General features: G+C 41.3%; 1 protein-coding gene across 1 annotated transcript in view; it reads right to left on the reverse strand.

The window, feature by feature from the left end:
- The window catches only part of MARCHF5 (membrane associated ring-CH-type finger 5), a 64,437-nt gene that overhangs the window by 51,253 nt on the left and 702 nt on the right, over positions 1 to 12,482 (reverse strand). The window lies entirely within an intron of this gene.

Here is a 12,482-nt window from a genome sequence, read left to right on the forward strand (position 1 = left end):
AGTCACTTAAACTGCAATTATTTGGAGCTTCTAGAAAAAAAATATTCTTCATCATGCACTGTCACCATGACCTGAATTATACCTAATCTGGAAAGAAAATCAAAAGCCATTGAATCACTGTGATCAGTGGGTCAATAGATTCAGTACCCTGTCATGTTGGACCTGACACAGGAACACTAAGGTGGAGCTTCTTCCATGTCTTGATCTGTGAGCTTGATCCAAGTGGCATTTCCAATCCACAAAAACCGTCCCTTCAGCTCTACATCAAATGGTCCAAACTCAAAGAAAACAGAATAGGAAAAAGGAGACCATCAAAGATATATGCAGGAAATCTGAACTCAAGCCCTCAAGTGCTTGGAGTAATCACAGCTGTGATTTAATGATGAAATACCACTACAGTTCGAACAAACATTAGACAACAGTTTCTTTGGAATATCAGAGTATTATTCTTAAACCATGTCTACACAACAAAGTTACATCAACTCAAGTTACGTCAGTATAGAGCTTCCGCAATTAGTATATTGCTTGCATGCGTGCATACCTGGCTCCTTGTGTTGGCACTCTGCAAACTCACTAGGAATGTTTGTGTAGATGCAGAGTGTGGTGTGCCATGGTTAGGCATCCCACTGTGCAACTCGCCATGGTCTAGCACACTGAATTGCAGGAAGTTAGGACTATACATGATGAGGCTGAAATAAGTCACACAGGGGTGACTAAGAGCATGGGGCCAACTTCCATAATTATATCTGTATGCCATTATTTTTGTGCCTGTTTTCAAAAATCCCACAAACCTGTACAGCCCTCTTCGCTGTCTACCATCTCTGACAGAAGCATGGAGCCTGCATAGCTCTGCACTACTGTCATGAGAATTGCAAGCATAGGGTGCACAATCCTTCAGTATTTGCTGAGCCGCAAGAACCATCGAATGAGTGGGGAATAGGACAATTCCTTGGAGGACAGATTGCTATGGGAGAACCAATTCAGCTGCAGATGGCAGAGCAATTCTTCTATGCCCAAGCAACAAGCACTGACTGGTGGGATCACATCATAATGCAGGTTTGGGATGACAAGCAGCGGCTGCAGAACTTTTCTACGTGCAAGGCCACATTCCTAGAGCTGTGCACTGAGCTTGCCCCAGCCTTCCAGCACACGGACACCAAAATGAGAGCTGCACTGACAGTGGAAAAGTGACTGGTGATCGCACTATGGAAACTTGCAACACCAGATAGTTACCAGTCAATCGGGAATCAGTTTGGAGTTGGGAAATCCACTGCAGGGGCCATGCAAGTGTGCAGGGACATTAATCACCTCCTGCTACGCAGGACTGACTCTCCGCAACGTGCAGAATATAGTGGATGGCTTTTCAGCTATGGGGTTCCCAAACTGTGGTGGCGCGACAGACAGCACGCATATCGCTGTTTTGGCACCAGACCACCTTGCCACTGAGTACATCAGCAGAAAGAGCTACTTTTCTCTGGTTATGCAAGCATTGGTGGATCACCAGGAGCACTTCACTGAAATCAACATGGGCAAGTCTGGGAAGGCTTACAGGACTGTTCAGAAAGCTACAAACAGGGACTATGTTTCCTGACCAGCAGATTACCACTGGCAATGTTGAAATGCCAATAGTGATCCTGGGGTACCCAGCCTACCTCTTGCTCCCCTGGCTCACAAAGCCATACACCAACCACCTCAAGAGCATCAAGGAAAGGTTCAACTACCAACTCAGCAGGTGCAGAATGACAGTTGAATGTGCTTTTGGTCATCTGAAGGGTGGTTGGTATTGTCTATTCACAAGATTGGACCTCAGCAAGAAAGATATCCCAATGGTAATGGCTGCCTGCTATATCCTGTATAGTACCTGTGTAGGAAAAGGGGGAAAAGTTTCTAGGGTGGTGGGCAGAAGTGGAGTGGCTGTCTGCTGAATTTGAACAGTCAGACACAGGGACTATTAAAAGAGCTCAACATGGAGCTATACAGCTCAGGGAGGCCTCGAAAGACCATTTTAAAAGTGAGCCAGAGTAATTACATGTAAGAATATAACATTGTCAATGCACCTATTAATTGTTTTTGTTACTGATCCTATGAGTTGTGTGATACTGTGCATTTACAGGTAACTGGTTCCTTTCAGAACTGCTGAACACTCAGCAGAATATGTTGTGAACTGATAAAGATGAATTATGTTCCAAATAATAGATTATTATTCTCTAACAAAATCAGTGCAAAAAATGCACCATTTTAAAACAAATACATTAAGAACTTAATAAAACTTAAATTAATAGAACAGAACGTATGAAGGGGAAAGAACATCCGTGTTCATTTCAACTGTACATACACCAACTGTGGCTTTCACAGATCAGTGTATGTAAAGCTGTGATTGTTTTTAACATCACCCAGGGTGGAGTGGTAAGGGTAGTGCAGCAACACCTGATGCCATGTGTGATGTTCGGGGGGGGGGGGTGTTGTAATAGAGAGGTCCCGATATTGAGCTCTCCCATGGGCTGCAGAGGGAGGTGAGCCCGGGGATTGCTGAACCTGCACGTCCACCAGAATCTGCAGTATCTGTGTTTGCTGCCTGAGAAGCCCATTATGTCCTGGTGCATCTCCCTCCTTTTTCTACTGGGACTCCTGGGCCTCTCTCTTCTCCACTCTTTCCTTCTCCAGGCTGTCTGTAATGTTCATCCTCCAGACTAGGCCCTGTGCTCATGGTCTGATGCAGTAGTGGCTTGCAGGACCTTACTGAACAGGTCATCCCAAGTCTTCTTTCTCCTACTCATCTGGCTCAGGCATTCCATGAGCATGGGGTGGGGGTGAGGGGGAAGAGACCATGAAGTCTGCAGTAGCAGCAACTGCAGATAAAACACACAGAGGTACCATTGTCAGTGTATTCACCAAGAAAGCAAAACTTATAATGTCAAACTAATTCTCCTTGGGATTGCTTGTGCACAATGCTAGTCACAGCACCAGTCATGGTGAGTATGGCAGGCCGGGTGTTGGGGAAACGAGGAGGGAAATGCTCAATTGCATGAATCTAGAAGTATAGGGCAATCACACTGAATACTGGCACTATTTTCCACAGGCAGTGATGATTTTAGCTGATCTCTCACTCCTGAGGGTAACAAAGGCAGAGAGAACACAGCTGCTGCTGGCATCCAAAAGCTGCCAAGGGCCATATGCTGCAGCCTGCATACTGCAATGGTGCCTGCTGAAGTCATCGCTGAGCGGTACGAGCAAGTACCCTACCCCAGAGAAAGAAATAAGGCAGCCCTCCACAGAAACCTTTGGGAGAGGACTGCAGAGTACCTCCATGAAAGTTTCATCGAAATCTCTCAAGAGGATTCAAGGGATATCCCGGTGTACATAAACAAATTGCTCCGTATGCCCCCGTCCCAACACCTGCATAAATGAAAAGCTGATAACGCCTCAATCTCTCTTGGTTGTACCATTACCTCTTCTAGCACAAGTAAAGTAATGAAAAGTCAAAAGATGTGTCCTATTTACTTTGGGGGTACCATCCCTGTAACTATTTATTCCTTCCCCTCCACTGGGCTCACCTGTGCTTGACTGACTGGACTGCAGTGGAGTCAAAAACAGGTCCTAGCTCCCTGAGCAGATGGATTCCCCCTCCCCCCGGTCACCTGATCCCCATATTTCTCTTCCTCATCTACCACCTCCTCATCCTTGCTGTTCATGGCAGGGGCCTGAGATTTGGGCTACTCAGAAGTATCCATGATGCCGTGGGGAGGCGTTTCCCCATTGAATAAGGCACGCAGCTCTTCATAAAAGCAGCAAGTGTGCGGCTTGGCACTGGATCGATTGTTGGTCTCCCTGGCCTTCTGATATGCCTGCTGCAGCTCCCTGGCTTTCACACAGCACTGCTGCTAGTCCTGTCATAGCTTTTATCCTGCATCCCCTGAACAATCTGCTCACAGATGTTGAGGTTTCTATGGCTGGTTCAGAGCTGTGCTTGCATAGCCTCTTCTTCCCACAGGCTCAGATGATCCAATATCTCCAGTCTACTCCAAGCTGGAGTGTAGCCAGCATGGTCAGCTGGGCAGTTGCACTCAACAATGGAGAGCTGCTAGACGTGCTCCCCAAGCCAGGCAATCAGGAACAGGATTTTCAAAAATTCATGGGGCTTTAAGGGGAGGATGGGCTTTGGGTCCATGTGACGACCTGCTGGAGGCCTCTCGGTCCTGCCATACTCGTCCCAGAAAACTGCAGGAAGCCCAGGAGGCCCCTATAAAAAGCAGTACAAGAGACAAATGGTTCCTTGCTGGAGCTAGAGAAGTGCAGGTAGTGCTCCTGGCTAGCCAAAGAACTCCAGTACAATGGACAGCTCAGTGCTAGTAGGGACTAGGAGAGTGAGGAAGAACTGCCTGCCTGCCATCTGATCCTGAACTTAGAAGGGTCCTGAACTAAAGGTAAGGTGTCAATCAAGGCTGGGGCCAAGAAGAAGTGGCCCAGGGAACCAAAAGCAGTTTTGTTAAAGGGACACGGCAGACCATGGCTGCTATTCTTAGGGTCTCTGGGCTGGGACCCAGAATACTGGGTGAGTCCGGGTCCCCCCCCACCCACAGGCCAGTGGGGAAGGGCCACAGTTAACAGCGGTTAACCCCCAGAAGTGGACTGAACTGCGAGGAGGCCTAGCTGGAGCTGGAACAAACCAAGAGGGTGAAACCAATTGCCTCCAGGGAGGAAGCCCTGGGGGTATGGCCCAATACCAGGGCTGGGACTGGTTTAAAAACGGCAGACACACCCAAACAGAAGGGGGCACGCACGAGAGGTGGGTGACACACTGTTACAACATGTATTGTGTTACTACAAGATATCAAATGTTTAATTTTAGTTTAAATGGCACTGAATTATGTTTTGGGAAAATGCCCCTGCATATAATAAATAGTAGATGGACATTACAAATGTAAGAAATAAAGGACAGGACAACTGTTGGGTATGCTAACTTTTGACTTTTAAAATCTTTTCAAAAATAGAACAATCGTTTAAGTTCTATTGCTGCTATGACAAAAACAAACAATAAAAGCCAGGAAATGCAAAGATAGATTCCATTAATAAATTCTGTGTTGCATTAACTCAGATGACCCCAAGCTCTTTCAATAAAGTTTCCAATTTCATTTAGGTAGTGCAAGGATACACTCTCTGGGCACAAAAAATATTTAAAACAAATGCATTAAAAAGGGACATCGACTTACAAGCCATACTTCTGATATTTTCTTTTTACCTGCTGTTACTGAGGGCAACTGGAGATCATCATTATAATTGAAAGATAATTAAAAAAAAAAAAACACAGTTTGTTTACTTTTTCCATTTGACAACACTTTGTATATATAGTCTGTTTCACTAGCTTAACAGGGGAATCCACTCAGCATAAACTTTGTGTATTTTTAAAAAGCCTTTGACAGCCTCCATCACAATTCATTCTGGAACATCTTGAAGCATTTTGGTATGCCAATAAAAAGTTGTCAGCAAAACTTGATATCAAGGTGCAGCATGCACAGTTTCAAGCAAACGTGGACTTGGCCGAATGATTTAACAGACACTGGTGTCTCACAAGGATGCATTCTCTCACCTCTATTTGACATTGCCTTTGACTTAGTTACGAGGAAAAGTTGTAGCACAGATATCACAAGGCTAACAGTACACTAGTACACTTAGGTTTTGCTGCTGACGTAGTTCTTCTAAGTGACAGCTCAACCAACATGGAAACAAAGACCAAAAGACTGTACAGCATGCAAAAAAAGTCTGGGTCAATCAGTTATGAAAATCAAATATATAAGTACCCTAGAAATTCTCATCTCAAGCATTTTGCTAGAAGGTAAAGGAATACAAGAGGTGGGTCAATTCACATATCTTGGCAATAACATGCAAGCCAACAGAGATATCCCGAAGGAAATCATGTCACAAACTGGCGAGGAGGTAGTGGCATTCACCAGCTTAAACAAGATTTGGTCATAGCAATTCTACAACTTAAAGACCAACTACAAATCTTCATCTTGTATATTATTTCCAGTTCAAGGTATAGATGTGAAAGCTGGATCCAAATGCCTCAGAAACACACTCAGTGTTAAATAGAAATGAATGTATAACGCACACAGAGATTTGTTACAGTTCAACAATGCATCTCCAAAATTATTCAGAAAATGAGGGAAATATCTGTTAAGAATGAAGGAGGATCATCTGCCATGGCAGGCATGCCATTGGGCAGCTGGAGCAACATTAAGGGGTCAATCTAGAGAATGTCTCTATCAAACAATACAAAAGGAAAATGTATTTGACTTAACAGAGGACATGCAAAGAGTGGCCCAGGATGGACAAGGATGGCGGAGTCTTGTTTGTACCCTAAGCCATGACTGACAGTGCAGGAAGGATTCAGATTGTCACATTTATGTTTTGAACATAGGTTACCATGTTAGAGACTTAATAATGTAATGCAACAGTGTAATTTGTTTTTAATTAAGAAAATTTTTCTTCGTTTAAAAAATCCCACACTAAATGCATTTTGTTTATTAATATTTCTTTAATTTATAAAATGCAATAGTTTGGTGTTTTTAGGGCAAGTGCGCTCTGAATATTGGATAAATGGTAACAGCTAGTATCTCTGCTTCAGCCATATGTGTCAAATTTAAATAAACATTGAAATAAAATATGAAAAATAGATTCATCTGAGAATTGTCACTCTAGAGGGATACCAGAAATTCCTACCTGCCCCAACACTAAAATCTAATTTGTAAAGAGGAGATTAAAAAACAAAAAAACACTGTTCTTAAATATTTACTGCTTACTATGTAGTGATCAAATACTTCAACACCAGAAATTCTGTACACAGAATATCCTGTAATTATATATTCCTGCAAAAATGTTTTTATTCAAAATCTATGCCTTGATATCAATGAGAAAAAGAAACAAATTGAAACCAGAAGTGATAATTGTACTCAAAGTGGACAAAAATTTACTTTATTTAAATCAAGTTTTTAAAATACATTAATTTTTCTTTTTAAAAATAAGAATATTTAAAATTAAATTTGAAATGACAAACTATATTAAGGCCTAGAGTTACTAAAATTTATCAATCATTTAAATTACATTAAAAAAATAAGCAGTACAAGTTTGCTGCTAAAGTCAATCCATAGTGAAAATCACTGGCTCAACACCTGGAACCAGAGTTTGTTAAAGTGCTAAACCAGCTTTTGACAGCAGTAGCCTCTTCTGCAGGTACAGAGAGAATATTTTCTTCATTTCAGTTTATTCAGCCTGCTAGTACCATGTAATGATTAGTTCATCCAAAGCTGAAAAACTGACTGGGAACTGAAAAAGTAGAAAAGCTTGTTTTCCTCTACCAATATATGAATAAAAATGAGGTGCGATAGGATGAGATCTATTATTCTAAAATTGTGAAGGAGATGGTGATCAGAAATAATCAGTTCAATTCATTAACCACAGATACTACTTTGTCTAAATCAATTTTAGACGTAAAACACGTTTTCATAACTTCTTTATTTAAATATTAAAAAAATAAAATAAAATGCTATTTTTGTGCATTTAATTGAATTCCAATTTCCACTCCCAAAGCAACTTAACATAAATGGCAAAAAAAAAAAAAAAAAAAAAAAATCTAGTAAATAAGAAAAGCATTATTCACCATTTTCTGTCATAATAATCCAAATAAATATATGTTGAGCTATATAATTTCTTAAATAAATGTGGATTGGTATAGTATCTCATCCTGATCAGCAAAAAGTAATGTCTATATTTAGCTACAAATCAACGAGAATCAACCTTTCTTTAGGAAAATAACTAAAAAGATTAAAATAATTTCTTTATATCAAGATTTCCTGCTTGCTAATTTAAATCATGATTAAAAACTGATTAAATCCAGCTACCCTGATATGGTGTTAATTATAACAGTATTCATTCAGGTGATGTTATCATACACTAACACAGTGATTCTCAACTTTTTCCATACCAGCACACCCTTTTCCAACTGCAGTAGAACCTCACAGTTATGAACTGACCAGTCAACCACATACCTCATTTGGAACCATAAGTACGCAATCAGGCAGCAGCAGAAAGGAGGAAAAAACAAAACAAAAACACAAATACAGTACAATACTGTGTTAAATGTAAACTGTTAAAGAAGTAAAGGGAAAGTTTAAAAAAAGATCTGAAAGGTAAGGAAACTGTTTCTGTGATGGGTTTCAGAGTGGTAGCCGTGTTAGTCTGTATCAGCAAAAAGAATGAGGAGTACTTGTGGCACCTTAGAGACTAACAAATTTATTTGGGCATAAGCTTTCATGGGCTAAAATCCACTTCATCAGATACATGCAGTGGAAAATACAGTAGGAACACACACACACACACACCATGCAAAAAGGGGGGTTGCCATACCAACTCCAGCAAGACTAATCAATTAAGGTGGGCTCTTAGCAGCAGGAGGGAAAAAAAAACGTTTATAGTGATGATCAGAATGGCCCATTTCAAACAGTTGACAAGAAGTTGTGAGTAACAGGGGAAAAATTAGCATGGGAAAATAGTTTTTAGTTTGTGTAATGACCCATCCACTCCCAGTCTTTATTCAAGCCTAATTTAATGGTATCCAGTTTGCAAATTAATTCCAGTTCTGCAGTTTCTCGTTAAAATCTGTTTGTGAAGTTTTTTTGTTGAAGAATTGTGACTTTTAGGTCTGTAATTGAGTGTCCAGGGAGGTTGAAATGTTCTCCAACTGGTTTTTGAATGTTATAATTCTTGACGTCTGATTTGTGTCCATTTATTCTTTTGCGTAGAGACTGTCCTGTTTGGCCAATGTACATGGCAGAGGGGCACTGCTGGCACATGATGGAATATATCACATTGGTAGCTGTGCAGGTGATCGAGCCCCTGATGGTGTGGCTGATGTGATTAGGTCCTATGATGGTGTCCCTTGAAGAGGGTTTCATTTAAATTCAGAGGGTTAAAAGCAGCATTTATCTTCTGCATAGTAAAGTTTCAAAGCTGTATTAAATCAATGTTCAGTTGTAAACTTTTGAAAGAATAATCATAACGTTTTGTTCAGAAGTTACGAACATTTCAGAACTACTAACAATCTCCATTCCAAAGGTGTTTGTAACTCTGAGGTTCTACTGTAGCTGGGTATCTACCCAAGAACCCCCTCCCATTTATCAACAGGACAAAGTAGAAGGAAAGGGTGGCTGTAACTCCCTTGACATTTGTTCATAACCCAATGCTGAAAACCCATGCACTTATCGTATTTTTTGGTGCCAAATATTAAGGTTTCTCTTCTTCTTGACCACCATACACAACATAATGAAAGCAATGACATATCTATATCACCTTGGCAAGTACAATGTGTAGGAACACTACCCTTCTCTGTGGCTTTTTTAACCTTTCTTCAATCAGAAAAAAATACCACTGATGTTCTATACATGTCAGTCCCTCTAAATTCCCTTTTCAGGCATCCTGCTGCATTCTCAATTAAATTCAAACTCTTCAAGGCTTACTCCTTCTTACCACTCTGTCATTTTCTCATACTTTCCTCTGTACTATCTTTTATGTTGCCTGTGTACTTAGAGCCTCTTCTCCCATCCTGGTTGCAAAAAAGGTGACTTTCTGCTTGCTTTTTACCTTAGAAATATCTGGAGCATCAAGTCTAGTATTCCTTAGTTTTGCTGGAGGAGTTCTTTGGGAAGGATATTGTCAGTGATGTGTATGGTGAGCTCACACATCTCGAGTAAACAGGTTGCATGTAAAATCTTTAACAAAGACATCCTCGTTCACCAAAGTGTTCATAAGGCATAGGAACTAACCAATATCATGGTCAGATTAAAAATCTCTTCCCCTTCAACTGTTCATCTTTAAGTCTCTTGTGACCTTTAACTTAAATTAGTTTTACATCTGCCACAAGCCTGGTCTACTCTAGGAAAATTACCTATTGCTGACAATGGATGCAGTTGAACTGGTGCTGAACATGGTTTAACTGCAAATGCAGACCTGGGTTCTGAAACATTGCTGAACATGTTTGTTACTGATACTTGCCAATGGGTAATTTTTCTAGTGTAGGCAAGGCCCTAAAGAGTCTTCCATGATACACAAAACCTGAAAAAAACAAGCCAAAAATAGTTTTTACTTAGAAAAAACATTTGTGCCTTCCAAATTCATAAAGCAGCAGCAAAATACACCACAACCCCAGTGTTTGTTTGGTTCCCGCCCCCCCCCCCCCTTTAAAGGTTACTGTACCCATTTACCAGTCTAAGACCTCAATTGTACCAGCTACCACCCATTACCTCCCATTAACACACTAGCCCATGGTGGAGATCATGAGGCTGAGTGTAAAGCAACTCAGGTTGTTACCACCTTAAAAGAGTTGTTCACTGGAACAAGCTACACAGTTGTGATGTGATATTACATCTGTATGTGGGGCTGCAATGAGCCTCCAAAATGTGTTTTAGGTCTCATGTACAACAGTAAAGCACCAATTTTATCAGAAGCAAAATTAAGAACACTAGCATTACAAAGAGGGAAATCTAGAATAGAATTTAGAAGATACTGAAGTACAGGTGGACGCATTCTATTGTTTGAGAACCTGTTCTGTTTTGGATTTGCAATGTTCTCCCAGATCTTTTTTTTCCACAATGTTCTTCCTTTCTCAGTCACAGTAATTCTACCATCCTCTCCACACCTTTGTTTTCTTCCTTGTCTCATCTATCCTTTACTTCTCATATCCATGTTGTTGTTCACCTTGACACTGCTTCCTCTCAGGAGCTCCAAAATCCAACTCTTTCTTTCCATTCCTGCTTCCAAAACCATTGGTAATCTCTTGCCTACATTACTGCAACCTCCTTGACAATCCCCTGCCTAGATTATAACCTTTTTCTCTCTGGCTGGCCTGACTAACTTTGCACTCTTCCGTCCTATCCAAAATGCAGACACCAAATTTATCTGCTTTTCTCTTTCCCATTACATCACCCTCCTCCTCCTACAAAAACTCCTCATTCTCACCTTAAATGTTGCACACAGCTCTGCCCCTTCCTCACATAATTTAGTGTCCATCACTCTTCTGATGGCAGCCTACATTTCACTAATTCCACTTTTCTTAAAGGTGACCTGTAAAGGAGAAATACATTGGGTTTGTGCCCTATTTGCTTCCTTCTAATGAAGGCCTGACAGGTTCTCCACCATAAATGGCATGGAGAAAATAATTAAGGAAGTGTTATTTACCCCATCACATAACACAAGAACTGGGGTCACCAATGAAATTAATAGGCAGTAGGTTTAAAACAAACATAAGGAAATACTTCTTCACACAACTTATAGTAAACCTGTGGACCTTATTGCCAGGGGATGTTGTGAAGGCCAAAAGTACAACTGGGTTCAAAAAAGAATTAGATATTGGTGGACTTACCCACCAAGAACTTAGCTATTAGCCAGAATGGTTAGACACACAGCATCATGCTCTCAGTGTCCCTAAACCTCTGCCTGTGAGGATTGGATAACAGGGGGTGGATCACTCAAAAAAGTGCCCTGTTCTGTTATTGTCATCTGAAGCATCAGAAGACAGGATACTGGACTGGATGGACCACTGATCTGACCCAGTGTTGCCATTCTTATGCATCAGCTAACATCATAAAACAACAACAAATGCACAAACCCATTTGCTTTCTTTTGCGGGTCATGTACTCCTCTTCTGCAGCCTTCTCCTACCTGCATATCCAAACTTTCTTCCATGAGGCCTTCTATGCCTACAGTGTCCTCTATAACCCTCACAAGTAATCCTCCTTTGCTTTTACATCCCTTCCCAAGTCTTTCTTGACACACATGTCTCACCATCAGCTTAGTACCTAAGCAACTCGCAGGTACTGATTAACGTCTCCTTACAACATCCCTGTAAGATAGGAAAGTGCTATCACCAATATTTTATAGATAAGGTACTTAGGTCTACGGATACATGTGTACACTAGCACTTTTGTCAGTCAGGGGTGTGAAAAAAATACTCCCTGGGGAGAGGGATAGCTCAGTGGTTTGAGCATCGGCCTGCTAAACCCAGGGTTGTGAGCTCAATCCTTGAGGGGGCCACTTAGGGATTTGGGTCAAAATCAGTACTTGGTCCTGCTAGTGAAGGCAGGGGGCTGGACTCAATGACCTTTAAAGGTCCCTTCCAGTTCTAGGAGATAGGATATCTCCATTAAAAAAAAAAAAAAAGTATCACCGACAGAAGCACCAGTGTGGACAGCACTTTGTAGGCAGGAGACATAGCTGCTACCACCACTCATAGGGGGTAGTTTAATTATGCCAACAGGAGAACTCTCTCCCATCCACATCGAGCAGCTACATGGGAGACCTTACAGGGGTGCAGTTGTGCCGCTGTAATGTCTGTAGTGTAGACCTAGCCTGTAAGTGATTTATTCAAGGTGAGAAAGGAAGTCTGTGGCATAGCCAGGAAGTATCTTGAATCCTAATACGGTGCCTTAACC

This window comes from Malaclemys terrapin, chromosome 7 (assembly GCF_027887155.1).
Source record: "Malaclemys terrapin pileata isolate rMalTer1 chromosome 7, rMalTer1.hap1, whole genome shotgun sequence".
Classification (NCBI taxonomy): domain Eukaryota; kingdom Metazoa; phylum Chordata; order Testudines; family Emydidae; genus Malaclemys; species Malaclemys terrapin.